This window comes from Lepisma saccharinum, chromosome 1 (genome assembly GCF_977018435.1).
Source record: "Lepisma saccharinum chromosome 1, izLepSacc3.1, whole genome shotgun sequence".
NCBI classification, from domain to species: Eukaryota; Metazoa; Arthropoda; class Insecta; order Zygentoma; family Lepismatidae; genus Lepisma; species Lepisma saccharinum.
Window position 1 is genome coordinate 98383551 of NC_139229.1, and position 22111 is coordinate 98405661.

The 22111-nt window shown below is 38.5% G+C and overlaps 1 protein-coding gene and 1 long non-coding RNA gene across 2 annotated transcripts in view; both read right to left on the bottom strand.

Moving 5' to 3' along the window:
• LOC145998506 (ionotropic receptor 25a-like) overlaps nucleotides 1–22111 on the bottom strand; it is a 211554-nt gene that overhangs the window by 61362 nt on the left and 128081 nt on the right. The window lies entirely within an intron of this gene.
• On the bottom strand, nucleotides 8682–13089 carry LOC145998558 (uncharacterized). The gene is made up of 3 exons (XR_014443328.1): nucleotides 13028–13089; nucleotides 11772–11817; nucleotides 8682–9348 (listed from the first exon to the last, which is right to left on the bottom strand). It is a non-coding gene; the product is annotated as an uncharacterized LOC145998558 (long non-coding RNA).

The following is a 22111-nucleotide window of genomic DNA, read 5'->3' on the forward strand; positions in this document are numbered from 1 at the left end:
TCTTGAAATTTCTTCTTGTTTCAGGAAAAAAAATAATACATGCAGGCTGTATACCCCCAACCCCCATACAAATAGATAGAAAGAACTAATTTATAAATAACGTAACCATTAGGAAACAATTCGAACGTTAACTGATATAACTGCAGATGAAACAATACTTACAGACGCTAACGAAATATATATTCCTGTATAAGCTCACAGGCAACAGGTATCTGGTGAGTTATTCACTCTTGCTAACTACGAGCGAAGGTCACGGAACCAAAGGGTGGCGAACAGACATCTGCTCTACGAAACTAGGGTTTGCAGACGAGGCCGTGTTCCTGTTATCAATGACGTACAAAATAAGGAGGAACACAGCTTTCATATCAAACTAGACCCGTGTTTTGGTCCCGTCATTGCATGTAAAACACTTTTTCGTCGTGGCCTTGAAGCCCTACCTAAAGGCTTCTCTGCAAGAAAGAAATCTTACCATTGAGGGGAGGAAAAGTGTGTGTGTCTATCGAGGTCTTTCAACTTACGTATTCTTCTTCATTTTAGAACGCGTGCTGTATCGTCGTTTGTGTTGGGTAATTTCACATTGTCTTCCTGCTTATGTTATTCGCGACGAAGCTTCTGGTTTCGATAATCTGGACGATAACGGGATTCTGAAGGTTGGTTGATTTGGTGTCTTAAGTCCACTTTATGCACAGTAAGACTAATCGGGAATGCACCTACAGTTTAAAGTGGTATCCGAACCACTATGTGCCTACACATTACTTTGCTGCTAGATATTTGCATGCTAAGATGTAGGAAATGCTACATTTTCAGTGTGTGGAATTGAGAGTTATTTCGGATACGAAGAATTGGAGAATGGAGTAGTGAGAAAAGTATCACCTCACATGTTTGAATTATAGCCCCCCCCCCCCATACACACACACACAGGATATAGGCCGTGGTTTTTATAACGAAATATAACATGAATGAATTGTGTCAAGAAAAACTGGAGCCTATTCACATCCCTACGAAGCTTGGAAGAAAGTCCACATAGAAATTAGAAAGTTCTGTTCCGACAAAATCAAGACGTATAGTAAATGAAAGAGCAAAGTGCTACCTTTGCACCAAGCCATGAAGGCGTGTAGGGGGTGCGGAGTTAGGGTTGCACACTTTCTTGTTACGGCCGAAGGTGGGGATAATGTGATCATCACCACGCCCCTGGCCGCCTTTACCCCCCCACAAGTTTCCTAGAGGTACCCACTTTATACGACGCTGGGTGGGCGCCGGAGCCACTTGAACAGGTGGACAAAATTCCAATCCTCCCCAGTCGGAGATCGAACTCAGAGCTCTCGCATGGTAATCAAACTCCCTAACGACCGAGCTACCGCGGCACATATAGTATAGTAGCCTTTGTAATTAAGGCAAGAATTATTTTAGCGTTTCGTTCAACGGTTTTAGGGGAATCATTTTCGAACATAGGCTATAACTCTTGTCGGTTCTGCGACCTGGCTTGAGAAAAGGCGATTTTATGACGAACAACATTCCACCTGATGTCACGTGACTTTCCTACATTTCCTGCGTCTGTTGGCTATTGCATAAAAGACGAGTTGGTCCTTGAGACAGACAGAATCACCCGATCACCTAAAGGTGCAATGTGTGTTGTCTACCTTTCCGGCATTATTTACTGCCATTAAAGTCTTATGGGGAATAACTTTTTTCCACCACTGTACATGTATGTCAAGCGAAATGTATTTTTGCTTCTTTTTGTTTCCTGAACCATACAATTTTGAAAGGACCTTCTGTGCATAAATTATGTAATAATTGTGTCATTGCTTAATATAAATCGCGAAATATCTTCGAAACACGAGGGTGTGTGTGTATGTGTCGAGCACGTAAAAAAACGAAAAGAAGTAAAAGTAAACGACAGGCCTCTCTTGAATATAATGGTGAGTTATTGTTTTTGGTTTAGAAATAAATACATTTGTGAAAAAACTTGGTTGCTTCGTTCGAAATACACCCGTTCCTATAAGACACATGCACTTCAAGTTTACACACAAAAAGAATGATTTGTAATTGGTGATATTAGACAATGTAGTGTATTGTCTGCTACTAATACTCTGTTTAGTTTCAATTCATGACTCACTTCGCTAAAACAGGATTCAAATCTTGAGCTGTCCATTTCTTGGTAATAATCCACCCTTCCCTTTCTTTGCACACAGAACAGCAAACATGCGTTGTCAACAAAGCTTTCATTACTGAATGTGTGAAACAATAAGCTTCCCCCTCCACCTTTCCCGTCGGTCAACCCAATTCTCAGCTCTTCACACAGTAGTAAGACCAGTGCCGGATCTACAAATCTTGCCCCCCCCCGCAAAATATTACCAAATGCCCTCCTCTGCCTACCTACCCACCTTCACACACACACATTATATATATACACATACAGGGTGTCCATAATGTCTCACTCCACCCTGGGTATTGTGAGAACGACTGTAAATAGGAAGAAATGGCGAAACATGTATTCCATGATGTTCAGAGGGAAACGTTTTGAGGCCAACCATTCCCTACCCGGGCCCCCCACAAAGGGGTAGGCTGGGGTCGACTCAATTTTTTCAAATAGTAAGGGGGGGTCGAAGAATATGTTGTTTGAAAGGTCTTATCATAACAACAATAATACAGCAAATCTGGGGTCTCTACGTAGCTCCAATTGACAATGGCGTGAAATCAAATGTAGAACATGACCAGGACTCCAACTCCTACAGTAGTAATCCTAGATAACAGTGGGAGCTGGAAAAATGTTCCTACACTGTAGCATGATTCGGAAATATCCTAGCAGTGTCTACAAATACGTACAACCCCCCCCCCCCCCACGCCCAAGATAGCAAGCGTCCCCACACAAAACCGCATATCATCGCGCCCCCTGAGATTGCTACCAGGAGGACACGGACGGACATGCACAATCGCAACTCAAGGCAAATGGTGAAGGAGGCACGTAGTTACATGCACAATGTCAACTGAAGGCAAATGGGGGGGGGGGGGTTACAAGTTGTTACAATACGTACACCACTAAAAGTCAAATTGAGCTTACCTACTATTTACAGATGATGTTCGAAATGAGCCCCATTCACTTCTTTGAAGGATAATACCGACGGAGTATCGAACCAGACCAAGTAATCAGTGTTACTACCGCGATGAAGATTCAACAGGACCATTCTGCTTGTGTTCTCGTAAGCAAACAGACCGGACCGCAAAAGTTGGAAGTGATTTTGAAATACTGGACGTAGAAGAGTTGTAGTGTCGTACACACTGTGTTCTACTAACGTGTTTTCTGTATCTTCCGTTACCGTGGTTCTGTTTGTTTGTGTGTGTGTGTATTGGTGGTTAAAGTGGTTGCAACGACGAGAAAAATGAATAGTGCCGTAAGCGCGCGTTCTGGCGCAGACAAAGTGGAAATTATCTTTCTTTTCGGTGAATGTGGCAGAAACTACCGTGCCACTGCTAGACGATTTAACGAATTGTATCCCCAACGTCCTAGTATTGACCATAAGTATGTTTCAGACTTTGTGAAAAAAATCCGTGAAACGCAAAGCGTCAATGACAGACGACAACCAGGACGACCTCACATCGATGAGGCAACGGTGTTGGAAATTATAGGACGCGTGACTGTAAACCCTGAAACGTCTTTCAGACAAATAGAAGAAGCAAGTAACATTCCACGGAGTTCTATCAGTAAGGTGTTAAATTTACACAAATTTCACTTACAAAATGCAGATAAAGCAAGAACTAGGAGTTCATGATTTCGATAGACGAATTGAGTTTTGCGAAATTATGTGCGACAGGATTGCTAACAACGAGAAATTCTTACACAACATCTGTTTCAGTGACGATAGTTCTTTATTTCCTAAATGGCTGTGTTAATAATCACAAAATTCGAGTATGGGCAGATGTTAATCCCCATGTTGTGACGGAAGGCCATACGCAAAGACCTGAGAAGGTTAATTTGTGAGCAGATACGTTATCCCAATAGGTGGATAGGCCGTCGTGGTACCCTCGAATGGCCTGCGAGATCGCCTGATTTATCTCAGAAAGATTTTTTCCTTTGGGGTCACCTTAAATCTGTTGCGTACAAAACAGAACCTAGTAGTCTTGCTGATCTGCAACAAAGAATAATAGCAGCCTGTAGAGACATTTCAGCAGACACGTTCAGCAAAGTGCGACGTGCATTTCATACTCGTCTGTTCTACTGCCAAGAAGTGAATGGGGCTCATTTCGAACATCTTCTGGAAATAGTTGGTAAGCTCAATTTGACTTTTAGTGGTGTACTCGGTCCGTGTCCTCCTGGGCGCGATGATATGCGGTTTTGTGTATGGACGTTTGCCATCTCTTGGGTGGGGGGGGGGTGTACGTATTTGTAGACACTGCTAGGATATTTCCGAATCATGCTACATTTTTCCAGCTCCCACTGTTGTCTAGGATTACTACTGTAGGAGTTGGAGTCCTGTCCAATGCTGATCATGTTCCACATTTGATTTCACGCCATTGTCAATTGGAGCTACGTAGAGACCCCAGATTTGCTGTATTATTGTTGTTATGATAAGACCTTTCAAACAACATATTCCTCGACCCCCTTACTATTTGAAAAAATTGAGTCGACCCCAGCCTACCCCTTTGTGGGGGGCCCGGGTAGGGAATGGTTGGCCTCAAAACGTTTCCCTCTGAACATCATGGAATACATGTTTCGCCATTTCTTCCTATTTACAGTCGTTCTCACAAACCCAGGGTGGGGTGAGACTTTATGGACATCCAGTATATATTACACATATATATTATATGTGTGTATGTGTGTGTAATTCTTGATCTCATGTTGACAAAGTCACGGGCCTAGAGGGTGATTCAAGAGACCCCGAACATCCTACAAAAAGTAAAGGAGTTAGGCTGGGTACAGTTGGTCATGATAGAAACAGGTTGGACTTAGGGGAACTAACTACATTGGGGTGTTCCAAGCGGACGTCCGCCACATTGGTGGTCGTTTTATTGAGTTCAACTGAAAATTTTTAAATGGTAAGTGGGTGATGTGCATAGGCGCCGATTTCTTCAAAGATGGGTGGTGGGTTGGGGCAATGCCAAGTAAAGCATTAAAATCTGATTTATTTATGTTTGAGGGAGGCGGGGTTTAAGTTGGGACCTAATACACTTGAGTTAACCTTTGAAGAATTGTAATAACTATCTTTGACAACAAAACATATATATATCAGGACCCATCGAACTTTATTAGCTGGACAAGAATTTCACCGTACTACTGTGATATTTACATAAAAAAGAAAGCCCAAGATAAAATTTTCATCCAGGCTAGGTCGATTTTTGGCACCCCAATTGTCTACTCTATCGCCGCCGCCCCCCCAATTTATATATATATATATGTCATTGAGAGGTAACTTCAATCAATTTTTCTCTACACAAATCCAACTCTTTATAAAACAAATATCCACATTTATGTAATCAGAAATAAGGATTTGGCTCTACTAAATCGGGACTCCGCGGTCTGGCGCCTTCGAGTGTTTTTAACGTTCATTAAGCATTGGTATAAATATGTAACACTGCAACTTTCAGCCACATCAATGCAGTATGAAGTAGCACACATATGTTTACAGGTACATGTAAAAAAAAAAACGTACTAACCTGGAAATATTCTGTTTTTCAATATTCCACTGTTTTATATAATCAGGGTTACCCTGATTATATAAAACAGTGGAATATTAAAAAAACAGAATATTTTCAACTTCTGTTTGACTTTTCCGAAGGGAAGCAAAGGTGCCTATTTTTCAATGAACCTGGCTCATTCAATAGCATGAAGATAACAGTATTCCCATGCTTCTTCCTCTATTCTCGCACATATTCATTCATAATATACCATGCGTTTTTCTTAATTCATTGTTGTTTTGGAAAAGGAAATACTGAAATAGTAAACGCACAAGCACAAGAAAGACACTCAAACTGAGTGATGGTCGCACATTATTGATTCTGCCCATTTCAGAGCAGAATACTGCGTAATTTCCCACCTGTTGTGTGCGAAGTTTCTGTGTGCAAAAGTTATGTAATATGTTGAAAGTTATACATTAGGCCCCCTATAAACGGGAGGGGGTAGGACAAACGAGAACTGGGGGCCCTGGTTTCGTCACACCTGGAAAATGATAAATTTGTTACAATCATGCAGTCATAACTTTTACCTGATTAAAGATAGGTTGAAGAAACCTTCACCACTGCATTTCTCGTAAAATTCTAGCTTGATTTGATTTAAGGTTGGAGTTTTTCCTGCTTTGTCCCCTCATAAAGCTATTCCTGGGCCTACCCAGCCTCAAATCAAATGATACCCAGTCTGGGTAAAAGCAGGTGGAGCGTGGTGCTGATCACATCACCTCCAAGATGTCCGACATCGAAAATATGTAGGGCCCTACCCCACATACCCTTAATGTGCTTCACAGCACTGTGGTATGTGCTTTACCTGTATATATATTTTATACGTTTATTTCTTTACATACGCATATATGGACCCTGTACTATGTCAGAGGCTGAGGGCCCCATAAAGGCTTACTTGTCTCCGGGCCCCTCGCACTGCAGGGTTTTGCGGCTTGTAGATCCGGCACTGAGTAGACCACAAACAGGTAACAGCTGATATTCAAGAAATAAGCTTTGAAGAACATTTTAATGTAAAGGGTTTGAAGGCTGTAAAGAAATCTCCAGGAATGTTATTCTTTAAAGTCACTCCCGGTTAATATATTATTTTAGAGTTCCTTTATAATTGTCCAAACATTCCAGAGTTAGAAAAATCTGCAATTGTTGAGCTGTATGAAATGAACATGTTGGTAAAACAATAGCGATTGTTGACGCGCTCGAAGCTTCGCAAAGATCGAACTGATAAAAGAAATGAAACAATGGAAGTAGACAGAAATTCAACAGCACAATTAAAAACGTTAACGGTAAATATACTTTATAATTGAATGAATGTCAATGAGTAACTAGAATCCCACAAAAGAAATGTGTTTGTTTCCTAGACTGTGTGAATTATCGAGACATTTTACATTGATTACATTTTCAGACAGTGGCGGCGCCACTCAATGGTTAGAATAAGCAAGACTTGATACCCCTTGCTTGTTACCAAGCTAGAGCAGAGAAAATCAGACCGGTAGGCGATATGGCTGCTACAGTTACGCTTACAGACCTCCCGCCCGAGCTTCATCTAAAAATCTTTAATTTCATAATGGAAGGTGAACCATATGGATATATTACCAGAATAATTGACATTGCTAGGCTATCACCAGCCTTCGACACTGCAGGTTCATTGTTGATAAAAGATCATTTTCTACGTTTGACGGGAAAGCAGTTGAAGAACGTGGAGGAACTGAATAGTGAAGCTACGAAGATTGACCGTGAAATCGATAGAATGGTGGAGGAATGCAGGATGTTGCGCCAATTTAGTAATTACCGATGTCGCCTGGAGGAGAAAAAGTCTAATCTGTTGTGGAAGGTGATGGACTTAGTGATTATGCATTCATATTGTAAAGAAAAAGGAATGGAGGCATTCTAAAGTAAACAGTGCAAATCAAATGCGACGAACACGAAGTGGGTTCAGTAATTATTTTTGGAAACTCCTAAATAGTTATTGTATAAGACATTTGTTAATGAAAATTATATCCTTATTACTGCAAACATGTTCCCGAAAACTAAAATTATGTACATTAATGTAAATGTATGATGTAATACAATAAACTTGTTGTTAATCATAAGTAATATGTAGTATTTGTATTCTTAAAGGTGATGTAAGTACAATAAAATAGTGTATTTTAAAATATGTGATGTAAAAATGTAATAAATACTCTTTTGCAAATATTATCAATCGAGATAAATAGATCTCGCTTTGATTGATTGAATGAGTATGGGGTCGGCAGCACTGAGGTTATTTGCACATACCCCTAATACGGGGACATAAACCCCTTAACAACAAATGGTGTTCTTACTATTTTACGTTGTTTTCCTGTCACTTCTGGCAAGAAAAATGAATTGGTTCCTCGGGAACTTTGGTGGCGAGATCGGAAATCGGCTAATATCTTACTACAGAATATGTTAATCTGCAAGTTTTAAAAAGAGAGATATATATATTTTTTGAAAAGATACATTTGTATGGTGTTGTGTTGTGTACGAACTGTAAAGAACATACTGAGAAGCCGAGTGTTGCGTCACTAAAAATACTCAATAAAGCAAAGTATAATTACTACGAGTGGGTAAGTTCCGCCAAAATACAAGACAAATTAAGAGAGACAAATGACGTCACATCCTCAAAGCAATTAAAGAGTTTTGGCATGGAAATTACAAACAAATAGGCTATATATGTTTTAACACTAAAATTTTATCAAATTTTAAATGCAAATATCCTTGCCAACACCCTCCAATTGTTTTCTGGGCACGACCGTTAGGACACAACTGTTACAGGTACTGAAAACTATTCTAGAATTTTCCTCTAAAATTTGAGGGAATTTCCGGGACAGGATTTGAACATCTGAAACCCTGCTCCGGGCACGCCCTTGGGTTGTAGTGTTATCATACATCTGGATTTTAGTGGGTAGGCGACAAACTATTGACATGCAATCCTACCGTACAATAGCTTGAAACTTCTGTAAACTTCATTGCTTTCTTTTTAAAATATTCCGGAACAAAACATGCTTGATTGATTGAGTTAAATTTGGGATGCTTTGGGGGAAATCATATTCTGTAGTGTCCGATGATAACGTATTTATTCAGATCCCAATTTGCCCTAAACTGGAAATATATTGAAAAATTAAACACATTCACGGCTTCGCAAAATGAATTTTACAACAGTAAATTTTCTGATAGATTTATTTTGCTGCTTCGCCACTTGATGCAGATATTATTTTGTTCATTGAAAAAATCAGTAATTTACAAACAATATAGAGGAAAACAAAACGTGCCGAAGCTCAAGCGATGGCTATCTCCAGACTGAAGACTGGCTTTGAAGAGTGCAACAATCGTGTCATTCCAAACGCAGTTCACAGTGCTCTTCCTTTTATCCACTTTTCTATTTTGATTGATTAAACGTGAGAGTAAAACAGGCTCTTTTGCTGGAATTTAGTCGGAGCTAATTCTTCTACTTTCCAGGCTTCACCCCAATGTCCCCCTGGGACTTGGCGAGCTGAGCCTCCACCATTTCAAGCCTCTTCTTCTGGGCAGCGAACACCTGCTGCTGCAAGTTGTCCAGGGCTTCCAGCTCTGTCCTTATGTTGCTCACCGTCCCCAGGAGGGAGTTGATGACCGACTCGGTTCGCTGGCATATTGGAAACTTCCTGGGTGAGTCTCCAGAAGCTGAAACGAGATGATCCACAATTAGGAAACCATACAGGGGCAATTCCATTTTGACATGTGTGACATTCAGACAAATTTACATTCATTTTTTAAATATTTTCTCAGAACCAATTTCATTTTTCCTTGATGAAAGATATTTAATTTCAGAATATTCCTCTCTCATCTCAATTTTCATCTACAGAAAATACATTTTTTTGTAATTGTGATGGGTGTGACACTTCTAAGACATGACTTGAGTATATTCCTCAGTATTTCAGAAAACTCTGTGAAATATATGGGTTTACTGAAACTATTTTATTTTATTTTCACAAAGCAAACTTTACTCGACATTTATATGCTTTCAGTTTCAAAAAATATTACTACATACTTTTTCTTTAAACATTTCTTGCCTGTCACGGGTGTAACAAATTTTGTGATGGGTATAATAACATGCACATTATTTACTTTGTAGGATTATGGAACAATGCACAGGCTATCAAAAGTATCATAAATACTAAATAGATTCTTGAAACTAAGGTTTGTTTCAGAAATGAAACTTCATAGCTTAAGATATAGAAATAATAAGTGAGATTATTAGAATGAAATTAGAATTAAATTAGTTTTCTTATGGTATAATACTATATCATAATGAATCTAAATTAAGTGGAAACACCACACCACACCACCACACATAAAATCCACTTCACATCTACTACAAAAGTAATTGGTTTGAGACAACAGGTTATTGCACCATACAATGACGACGCAGAGATTGAATGATTGATTGATTTAGTTTCTTTTACATCGCTTTTCTGACACTTTTGGCTAACTTCGACTAGAAGATACAGAAAGGATGAGCGCCAAAACATTCTCGACCTCATCCATGATGTAGGTGATGTCATCATCAACACGTTCAGACCGCTTTTAATCCATAAAAATTGCCCCCCAGGTTCCTGAATATTGGGAACCCCACAGACGTCCTACCGACTGAACTATTGTGACTCACATCATCAACAACAACAATAGCCAAATTAGTCGGTGGTCTCAAGCCAAAGGCCATATAATTTGCCACCACTGAATAGATATATAAGCGATTTTCCAAAACTCAAAAAAAGCGAAGTAAAATAATTAAATGAATCAACCATGTATTGAGATGTAATTTAATTTTTTACTTATTATTTATCGTCACTTTTCTGCCACTTTTGGCTAATCGCGACGATGAGAATGAAATGATAAAATTGATGAAGGCGCATTTACAAAGAAAACCCATGTCCAGGTCTGAATTCGAACCCGGGGTCTCTGGACTCGTAGCGCACTGTGCTAACCACTCGGCCACGGTGGTCGGATAAATGTTGTTGGAATATTACACACCTCAAATAAAGTTTGGAATATTTTTATATATGGTGATAGGCAAGATCTTGGAATTCAACAACACATGGCATCTGTCTGCTGGACGTTCTCTTCCTTTCGCCTACATATGCCACCCTGGCTATTATCAATCGCCCAATCGTCGTAGCCTTGTAATGAAGGAGTCCCGAATTCGATTCCAGGTGGAGGCACATAGTGGTTCGGATCCCACTTTAAACTGCAGGTTCAGTCCCGATTAGCTTTACTGTGCATCATCTAGACTTAAAACACCAATGAATCAAAACCTATCGCCTAACACAACAATATTCCAAACTTTTGTGCTTAATATAACAATATGCCAGAGGAGTGTATTATGGTAGAATTGCAGCTAAACCTAAACGTACAATTGTAGAGTTGCAATATTATGGTCCAAAGTAACGGGTTGGAATCGCGGTCTGGGAATGGGCGTTCTATGTCTGTAAGCGACTGTGTTGCTGAGTGCCCGGTCGAGAGGGGGAGGGAATATTGGTCTGTTGAAGGAAATATTTTGATAACTTCGTTCTTGTATTGGATGGAGACTAGAGAGATACAAAATTTTAAAAAAATGAAAAAAAAATACAGATGGTACAGATGGTATAGCTAGTACTTATTTCTGACAACTCCGAAGTGTCCACGTGACATTAAATAAACAAGTAGTTCGCTTGGGAAGCAACCAAAGCAACACCCTCCCCCGCCAAAATAAAAATGATCTTCTTTTTACTTGATTTTGAATGTTAATATTTAGCGTCGCTTTTCTGCAAATTTTGGTTAATCGTGACGATGAGGAGGAGTCAACGTAGAATAATGTTATATTTTACTGTTTCGGCTATTACAGACATGTGTACTTTTTGTTATTATTTTACTCAACTTTTCTACTTCTCTGGGCCAATCGCAGCGATGCGGATGAATCATAAATGGATGAAGTAGGTGAACGCCAAGAACACCAGGACACCTGAAATCGCGTAATGCATTCACTTACCACTTTGGTGAGAAAACTAACTATTATTAACATTCCGAATAAACAAATAAATAGAAGTGAATGTAATATAAATACTTACACTCTTCTGATTCTGTGAGGTCTGTTTCAGTCTCCATTTTGTCCTCCTGTAAAAGAAGAAGAGAAAGAAAATCGGTATAGTTCCTAAATAATTCCAACTTTATTCATACTATAGCCTAACGTTAATTGTAAAGAACTTCGTATGTCACATACCATTGAAACTACATATTCACAATTAAAAATATATTTAACACAAGTTTTATTCACGAAGTGTATTTTTCTCAACCTATTCCGAAATTAACAGCCCACTTGGTATTACATCCAAAAGTCAACTGTGTCCTCGGGAATTTCAAAAGGGGGATTTGACTTTAAAAGAGGCTATAGCTTAAAAAAATATTAATGGTTCCGTCTGGATCTTACAGTCGCTTTTCTTATTTCACGTCAGTTTTCTGCCACATTCAAGTAGTCACGTAATCTTTCGGAGGATGATCTCAACGCGACTTTTCCGTTTCCGTACAACAACGTGTCTTATGAGTTTTAAGTGCACCTAATGCACAGATAGGCTTAATCGGATGATCCTGTAGGGTAAAGTGAGATCCGAACTACCATGTGCCTCATGGCGGTTCCATGGTGTCCACAATCCATAATGTTCTTCAGCACCCCTTCTTCAAAACCTATTTACAACCAAATACGCCAATAACTTTAGTGCCTTATTAGTCTATGCTATTTGACCTACAATGAGCGCAGATTGTTAAGAATTAAAGCGAGACCGCTGGCAGTTGCAACAAAAATCACCGGTGGTTCGTTATCTTTCGTTAGCATTGTTCTTAAGAATTGTTTCTTGATTTGTTTATTCAAGTTTGTGATTTTAGATATTTCATACAGCCCAGTGTGATTTACTTTAGTTTATTTATTTATTTTAGCATTGCTGGTAAGAAACGCCTACTTGTTCTTTCTCTTTTCTTCAAGTCTCAATACAACCATAATTTCATTTGCTTTCAATATCATCAGATTTTGCCGTGCTCGGGAATTACTTAACATGAGTTCTATCGTAACGGGCAGCACGCCCTAATTTACATTCCGCACCTATTTTTAAAAAGGAACATCCCACAGCTAGCATCAAAGCTCGAGAAGACATCCCCCATTTAAATATATCCACTTCGAGCACTGCCTCCACCAGTGGTATTGCCATAGAAGCCAGTACGCTCCTGCTTTTGCCCATCCAAACAAAACACATTGCTTAAAAATTATACCTCATCGCTACCATTGCCATGCCAGCAAGTGGAATTAAAAGAAATTCATCTTGCTGCATCTTACCTCTTCAGAAACGATATTTGCACTTGTGTGCTACAGTACGAGCAACGAGCTTTCCATATTCATCGTTTGCATGGAATCGGATCATATTGTTGTGTCCGCCAATACTACATAAAGTAAATGCGTTATTGATTTGTACACAGTATTGAACTCGAACAGGGGCATTCCAGAAAGTGTCCGTGAATCTATATTTTTAAAGATAAATGCAATGATGTAATTTTATTTCTGAGTTAACAATCTAAAATTGTCATTTCGATAGAAATTCAAGTATTAGGGCCTATGCATAATTCAGTTAATAGTAGAAGATATTTTACATATTGTTTGTTTATTCTAACTTTTCTATTTACTTTTGTTTTGTATTCTGTCGCACCCGTGACACCAAAACACAGTTATTTCTCCTTTAACTATTACATTTTCCCTTCCAATATCACTACAATATTGAAAGATCAATTACTTCCTCTATTTGTTTTAAATAATTTAGTTTTCATCATTTGATTTGATTTTTGATTTGATTTATTTTATTTTACTTTGCGTTTTGTGCCTCTTGGCTAATTTGCGAAGATGGGTATGAGTGATGAAATGATGAAATTGATGAATGGACATTCACAAACAACCATGCCCGAGCGGGATTCGAACCCGCTACCCTTGGCGTCGCGATGTGCTAACCACTCAGTCACAGGGTCCGGCTTTTCATCCTTTGAAAATTCACACAATTTAAAATATAGTTCTTGTTAAGAAGTGTTTTATCTGTCGCAACCATGACAAAATAATTATTCACTGTAGCTATAAATATGGGAAAGTATTCTAAGGGTATTTATGTTTAATCAACAGTATTTAGTTTCATTATCCATTGCACAGAAATTGTAGGGAAAAATGTTGCTTAACAACTAATAGAATAGTTACTTTCAAGTGAAAAATGTAGTCTGTACAATAAAATAGCCTAAAACAGTCTTAGAAGAGTGTGCATGTTATTTTGGAGTCATTTAGACTTGCGGCTAACTACTGGAAGTTAACAGAGAAGGTTCATAGAAAGTAAGTGGTGCCAGGTGCGTGATTTAGTGGTGACCCATTTCACTTCTATATACAGCATTTTTTGTCCAATCTTAAATTCGACCGACATTGTTCGATTGATTTTTTTAATAGAATTTTCTATTAATATTATAATAAAAATAACAACCCCCCCCCCGACTGTCAGCCTCACTCACTTCCACAAACATCAGCAGAGATGGGCTATCATCCAGTTAGGGAGTGACGTGTTCGTCAGAACGGCCAACCGCCAGATGTTGTTGAAGGTTTTTCTATGACCGGATTATGCTACTTATTCGTAGCCCCCCAATTTCCTCACGATGGTGGGTGGCTACCGGTCACATACATTGATCGAAATCTCAGAAGAAAAGTTGTTACCCTTTCCCCAGGAGACTGGAATCAGGGCGCGTCCCGTAGCGGTCAGGGGCGTGATGCTGATCACATCACCCCTACTCACGACCGGATCAAGAAAGTGTGGGGCGTTACCCCCACACCCCTATGCGCATTCATGGCGTGGTGCTAAGCACAGGGGAGCACTTTACTTTACCTTTATATATTTTAGAGAAGCAGTAAAAATAATAAGTCGGAAGACTCGTATATTTGTGCGAAATAAGCCAAGCGACAGCATGAAACAGCTCGAAATACGCAAGAGATTCGCTAATCTTAGCGCATCGAAATGAGGCCCCAGTACTACCTCTCGCGCCGAACCCTCCCGCCAAGTTTCCTATTGAAGGCAATGATGTTCGTCGGCCCAGCTCATCGCAGAATGGTGCGAATGTCTCTGCCGGTGCCGAGAACAACCGAACGCTTCCGAATATGCAGACAGGTCCAACGACCTGTACTTTCCCCCACTCTTGAAGGTCTGGGTCATAACATAACAGGCCCTTCATTCAGACCCATCCCCATGTTTACAGCCACAGCAGGGTTTGTCTGGAGTCATCAAGATTCTTCCGAGTGTCCAGTGGCGTGCTCAAGGAAGGGTGGTGAAGATCATAATTCTGCTTATGCTCTCAATATTCTTTAAAAAAGATAAGAATGTAAAGGCAGGAAAAGATGACAAAATGAGGACTTGAGGAATGACTACTAAAAAGTACACGTAACCGCCCCCCCCCCCCCTTCGAAAATCCTGGGGACACCACTCGAATGTCTGCTATTTCCACTTGTTAAGAGGAAAAGCACACAATGTACGATATTAATATCCTTTTCATTTCATTATCAAAACAACTGACGGCGAACCACAAAGGTTCTTCTTACCTTTAACCGCGACAATTGAGGTGTTTGCATTTCAGTTTCAATCATATTTAATAATTCTCATCGTATGGGATAGAATTATGTCTTTTGTAGTCGTAAGATCTGTGGTATTAGTGTTTACATTAAATTGGCAGTGACCTTAGCGTTTATCGCAGAGAAATATTTTGCCCTCCCTCCGTTGAAAGATCGACCCTGACATTTAGCAAATCTTGCGATAACTACGTAAGAATGTCACGCTTCGCCACTGGCCCAAGAACGTACTGTACTGGCCCTCGTCCTGAGTAAAGCGGCCCATACACAGCCGTAAGATTAGGTCGAAGTCATTAAATCTTACACGCAACGTAGAAATCCGACAGTATTTGTGGAGCTGCGGATGGTACGCACCGTAATTTTCGTACGCACCCAAAAGTTTAAGGCGCGCATACACAACCGTGCAAATACGCAACGTATTTACTCAAGTACGTTACGCGACCTCTTCGGCCCGTACACAACGACATACACTTTAATCCGCACGCTCTTCTCTTCCTTTCAAGCGGACTCTGGTGGTCGTGCCAAGAACCAAAAGCAGCAGTGGAGTGGGTTCTGTGGATGGAGAATAACTGAAAAAAATAAGTGTTATTTCCCTTTAAAATAATTGCAAATAGAGCATGGTCAAAATTTCGAAATGTATATAGGAATTTCGTTTCCTCTCTCTGATAAGTGTTTCCGTCTGGAAGATAGTTTTGTTTTGTTTAACCCCTTCACTGGAAAAAGTCTATGTATACTCAAGTCAGCGTAAATATGTATGGGCTCCAACGTCCACCAGTTGAAAAGATTCTAAAGTTCAAAATCGTATCGCCACTTCATATAGGTATTTTAAAAGAACGTGTCGAATAACAATAACTACTCAGCTCCGGAATCCAAGTCCGGTCGTGTCTCGAAGGAAGAGAAAGAAAGAGTGGGGAATTTCTGTGCCTTGTACTTGTATTTCTGGCTAATATATAAATAAAATAGGCAGCAAGTAATGACCAGCAATTATCTACTTTGTTCACATTGTTTGATGTCAAAGAATAATGCCGTCCACATTAAAGAGTGTTAAATGTAGCAACGCTACAAGGAGAGCCAACATAGCTAGACGTAAAGGCACGCGGACCGCTCGCCATGAAAAACTGGAAAACTGTGTATGCACATGTTATTGCTCTAAAGGTGCCCGCGTAGCGAACGCGAAAGTCCGGCGTCAGCGACGCAGGATGCACGATTCTGCACACACTACCTTTCGCAGCAATGGGGCAGCTTCGTCGTCCTCTCGCGAGGATGCACCCATACAGCGGAACCACCAGCACAGGGCTACTGCTGAAGCAAGGAGGGGCCACGGTCTGGAACAACATTTTAGGAGTTGCTCTTCGTCAAATCTCCTCGTTCTGTCTCCATATTATCCTTACAGAAATAAAAAAGGAAATTTTGGGAAAATACGACGTTAACTGAGGCGTTTTTCCAATATTAAACACCTGCTGTTATCTATGGAACCCGACAACGGAGGCTAAAGCAGATAAATGCATCACCACCACACCTGCCCGTAACCAGCGGGAGCAACTCATAGTGTTTTACTGAACGAAAATATTCCAAGTCCCAAAGTGCCTCAGTTAGAGCAGACAGAAAAATAACTTTACTTTACATAGTGTTTTACTGGGTGAAAATATTAAAAGTCCCAGAGTCTCTTAATTAGATGAGACAGACAACTAGGTACAAGAGAGCAAAGCCTCGTTGGAAGGTATTACTAGAAGACTAGCTTTAAATTCATCTGTTAATATACAACACAATACACATTGTGCTTTTCTGGGTGAAAATATTAAGTCCCAGAGTCTATTAGAGGAGACAGAAAACAACGTAGAAATAAGCAAAGTCTCATTAGAAGGAATTACTAGAAGAATAGCTTTTAAATGCTACCTGTTAATATACAATACAACACTCGTAGGGTTTTACTGGGTGAAAATATTCCAAGTTCATGAGAGTCTTAGTTAGAGGAGACAGAAAACTAGGTAGAAAAGCGCAAATTCCCGTTGAAAGGTATTACTAGAAGACTAGCTTTTAAAATATATCCAATAATGTACAACACAACACACATAGTGTTTTACTGGACGAAAATATTACAGTCCAGAGTCTCTCAATTAGAGGAGACAGAAAACAAGGTATAAATAAACAAAGTCCCGCTGGAAGGTATTACTAGTAGACTAGCTTTTAAAATGTATCTGTAAATATAAAAAAAAAAACACTCGTAGTGTTCTACTGGGTGAAAATATTACAAAGCCCCGAGTCTCTCAGTTAGAGGTGACAGAAAAGTAACAACACTCATAGTGTTTTACTGGGTGAAAATATGCAAAGTCCCAGAGTCTCTCAGTTAGAGGCGACAGAAAAATAAAAACATTTATAGTGTTTAACTGGGTGAAAATATTGTTAGATGTGACAGAAAACTAGGTAGAAAAGTGCAAAGTCCCACTGGAAGTTACTACTACATGACTTGGTTTAAAATTTAACTGTTAATATACAACACAACACACCACAGAGTCTTTTACTGGGTGACAATATTACAAAGACCAAGAGTCTGTCAGTTAGAGGAGACAGAAAACATTGTAGAAATAAGAAAGTCTCGTTGGAAGGTATTACTAGAAGTCTAGCTTTTAAAATGTATTTGTTAATATACAATACAACACTCGTAGTGTTTTACTAGGTAAAAATATTACAAAGCCCCGAGTCTCTCAGTTAGAGGTGACAGAAAAGTAACAACACTCATAGTGTTTTACTGGGTGAAAATATGCAAAGTCCTCGAGTCTCCTAGTTAGAGGAGACAGAGAACTAGGTAGAAGAGAGCAAAGTCCCGTTGGAAGGAATTCCTATAAGACTAGCTTTTCAAAATTTATATGTTAATATATAAAGCAACACTCGTGGTATTTCACAGGGTGAAAATATTACGAAGTCCCAGAGTCTCTCAGTTATGTGAGACATAAAATTTGGTAGAAAAGAGCAAATGCCCGTTGGAAGGTATTACCAAAAGACTAGCTTTTAAAATGTATCTGTTAATATACAACACAAGACAGAGTGTTTTACTAGGTGAAATAATACAAAGTCCCAGAGTCACTCAGTTAGAGGAGACAGGAAACAAGGTAGAATTAAGCAAAGTTTCGCTGGAAGGTATAACTAGTAGACTAGTTTTTAAAATGTATCTGTAAATATACAAAAGAACACTCATTGTGTTATACTGGGTGAAAAAATTACAAAGTCCCAGAGTCTGTCATTTAGAGGAAACAGAAAACATTGTATAAATAAGCAAAGTCTCGTTGGAAGGTATTACTAGAAGTCTAGCTTTTAAAATGTATTTGTTAATATACAATACAACACTCGTAGTGTTTTACTGGGTAAAAATATTACAAAGCCCCGAGTCTCTCAGTTAGAGGTGACAGAAAAGTAACAACACTCATAGTGTTTTACTGGGTGAAAATATGCAAAGTCCTCGAGTCTCTTAGTTAGAGGAGACAGAGAACTAGGTAGAAAAGAGCAAAGTCCCGTTGGAAGGACTTACTAGAATACTATATTATAATATTTATCTTTCAATATACAACACAACACACATAGTGTTTTACTGTGTGAAATATTACGAAGTCCCGGAGTCTCTCAGTTAGAGGAAACAGACAACATTGTATAAATAAGCAAAGTCTTGTTGGAAGGTATTACTAGAAGTCTAGCTTTCAAAATTTATCTGTTAATATACAATACAACACACGTAGTGTTTTACTGGGTAAAAATATTACAAAGTTCCAGAGTCTCTCAGTTAGAGGTGACAGAAATGTAACAACATTTATAGTGTTTAACTGGGTGAAAATTTTGAAAGTCCCTGAGTCTCTTAGCTAGATATGACAGAAAACTAGGTAGAAAAGTGCCAAGTCCCGTTGGAAGGTTCTACTACAAGACTTGCTTTTAAAATTTAACTGTTAATATACAACACAACACAAAGAGTCTTTTACTGAGTGAAAATATTACAAAGACCCAGAGTCTCTCAGAGTTTACAGAAAACAAGTTGGAAATAAGCAAAGTCTCGTCGGAAGGTATTACAAGAAGTATAGATTTTGAAATGTATTTGTCAATATTCAACGTAACACTCGTAGTATATTACTGGGCAAAAATATTCTAAGTCCCAGAGTCTCTTAGTTACGAGATACAGAAAAATAACTACGTTCATAGTGTTTTACTGGATGAAAATATTCAAAGTCCCAGAGAGTCTTATTTAGAGGAAACAGAAAAATCGGTAGAAATAACCAAAGTTTCGTTCGATGGTATTACTAGAAGACTAGCTTTTAAAATTTAACTGTTAATATACAATACAACACTCGCAGTGTTTTACTGGGTAAAAATATTTAAAGTTTCAGAGTCTCTCAATTAGAGGAGACAGAAAAATAACAACACTCTTAGTGTTTTACTGGCTGAAAACATTCAATTTCCCAGAGTCTCTTAGTTAGAGGAGACAAAAAACTAGGTAGAAAATAGCAAAGTACAGAAGGACGTTATTACTAGAAGACTAGCTTTTAAAATTTAATTGTTAATATACAACACACATAGTGAAAATATTACAATCCCAGAGCCTCTCAGTTAAAGGAGACAGAAAACAATGTACAAATAAGCAAAGTCTCGTTGGAAGGTATTACAAGAAGATTAGGTTTTGAAATGTATTTGTTAATATTCAACGTAACACTCGGAGTATTTTACTGGGTGACAATATTACAAAGACCCAGAGTCTCTCAGTTAGAAGAGACAGAAAAATAACTACATTCATAGTGTTTTACTGGGTGAAAATATTGAAAGTCCCAGAGTCCCTCAGAGAAGACAGTTAAATAAAAATTTATAGTGTTTAATTGGGTGAAAATATTGAAAGTCCCTGAGTCTCTTACTTAGAGGAGACAGAGAACTAGGTAGTAAAGAGCAAAGTCCCGTTGGAATGAATTACTAGAACACTATATTAAAAAATTTATCTTCTAATATAAAACACAACACACATAATGTTTTACTGTGTGCAATATTACAAAGTCCCGGAGTCTCTCAGTTAGAGGAGACAGAAAACAAAGTAGAAATAAGCAACGTCTCGATGGAAGGTATTATTAGAAGACTAGCTTTTAAAATGTATCTTTTAATATTAAATACAACACCCGTAATGTCTTACTGGGTGAAAATATTCAAAGTCTCAGAGACTCTTCGTTAGAGGAGACAGAAAGGTAACAACACTCATAGTGTCTAATTGGGTTTAAATATTCAAAATCCAAGAGGTTCTTTGTTAGAGGAGACAGAAAACTAGGTAGAAAAGGGCAACGACCCGTTAGAAGATATTACTACAAGACTAGCTTTTAAAATTTAACTGTTAATATACAACACAACACACAGTGTTTTACTGGGTGAAAATATTACAGTCCCAGAGTCTCTCAGTTAAAAGAGACAGAAACAATGTAGAAACAAGCAAAGCCTCGTTCGAGGGTATTACTAGAAGACTAGCTTTTGAAATTTATCTGTTAATATACAATACAACACTCGAAGTGTTTTACTGTGTAAAAATATCCAAAGTCTCAGAGTCTCTCAGTTACAGCAGACAGAAAACCAGGTAGAAAAGAGCAAAGTCCCGTTCGAGGGTAATACTGAAGATTAGCTTTTAAAATTTATCTGTTAATACAATACAACACTCGTAGTGTTTAACTGTATAAAATATTCAAAGTCCCAGAGTCTCTCAGTTAGAGGCGACAGAAAAATAAAAACATTTATAGTGTTTAACTGGGTGAAAATATTGTTAGATGTGACAGAAAACTAGGTAGAAAAGTGCAAAGTCCCACTGGAAGTTACTACTACATGAGTTGGTTTAAAATTTAACTGTTAATATACAACACAACACACCACAGAGTCTTTTACTGGGTGACAATATTACAAAGACCCAGAGTCTCTCAGCTAGAAGAGACAGAAAAATAACTACGTTCATAGTGTTTTACTGGGCGAAAATATTCAAAGTCCCAGAGTCCCTCAGAGGTGACAGAAAAATAACAAAATTTATAGTGTTTAATTGGGTGAAAATATTGAAAGTCCCTGAGTCTCTTAGTTAGATGTGACAGAAAACTAGGTAGAAAAGTGCAAAATCCCGTTGGAATGTACTCCTACAAGACTAGCTTTTAAAATTTAACTGTTAATATACAAAACAACACACAGAGTATTTTACTGGGTGACAATATTACAAAGACCCAAAGTCTCTCAGTTAGAAGAGACAGAAACAAGTTGGAAATAAGCAAAGTCTCATCGGAAGGTATTACTAAAAGACTAGCTTTTAAAATATTCTGCTAATATTCAACAAAACTCTCGTAGTGTTTAACTGTGTAAAAATATTCAAAGTCCCAGAGCCTCTCAGTTATAGGAGGCAGAAAAAAAGCAACATTCTTAGTGTTTAAATGTTCAAAGTTCCAGAGAGTCTTACTTAGAAGGGACAGAAAAATAGGTAGAAATAAGCAAAGTCCCATTGGAAGGTATTAATAGAAAACTAGCTTTTAAAATTTACGTGTTAATATAAAACACAGCACTCGTAGTGTGTTACTAATTATGTGAAATATTACGTCTCTAAGTTAGAGGAGACAGAAAACAAGGTAGAAATAAGCAAAGTATTGATAGAAGGTATTACTAGAAGACTAGCTTTTAAAATGTATCTATTTATATACAATACAACACTCGTAGTGTCTTACTGGGTGAAAATATTCAAAGTCTCAGAGGCTCCTCGTCAGAGGAGACAGAAAAATAACAACACTCATAGTGTTT